Here is a 502-nt window from a genome sequence, read left to right on the forward strand (position 1 = left end):
ATAGTCCAACTCCCACATCCATACATGACTACTGGAAAAACCATAGCTTTGACTAGACGGACCTTTGTTGGCAAAGTAATGTCTCTGCTTTTTAATATGCTATATAGATTGGTCATAACCTTCCTTCCAAGGAGTTCAGTTCAGTTCAGTTCAGTCTCTCAGTTGTGTCCGACTCTTTGCAATCCCATGAATCGCAGCACGCCAGGCCTTCCTGTCCATCACCAACTCCCGGAGTTCACCCAGACTCACGTCCATCGAGTCAGTGATGCCATCCAGCCATCTCATCCTCTGTCATCCCCTTTTCCTCCTGCCTCCAATCCCTCTTTTCCATCAGTCTTTTCCAGTGAGTCAACTCTTCACATGAGGTGGCCAAAGTACTGGTTTCAGCTTTACCATCATTCCTTCCAAAGATATCCCAGGGCTGATATCCTTTAGAATGGACTGGTTGGATCTCCTTGCAGTCCAAGGGACTCTCAGGAGTCTTCTCCAATACCACAGTTCA

This window comes from Bison bison, unplaced genomic scaffold (assembly GCF_000754665.1).
Source record: "Bison bison bison isolate TAMUID 2011002044 unplaced genomic scaffold, Bison_UMD1.0 scf7180017864259, whole genome shotgun sequence".
Taxonomy (NCBI): Eukaryota; Metazoa; Chordata; class Mammalia; order Artiodactyla; family Bovidae; genus Bison; species Bison bison.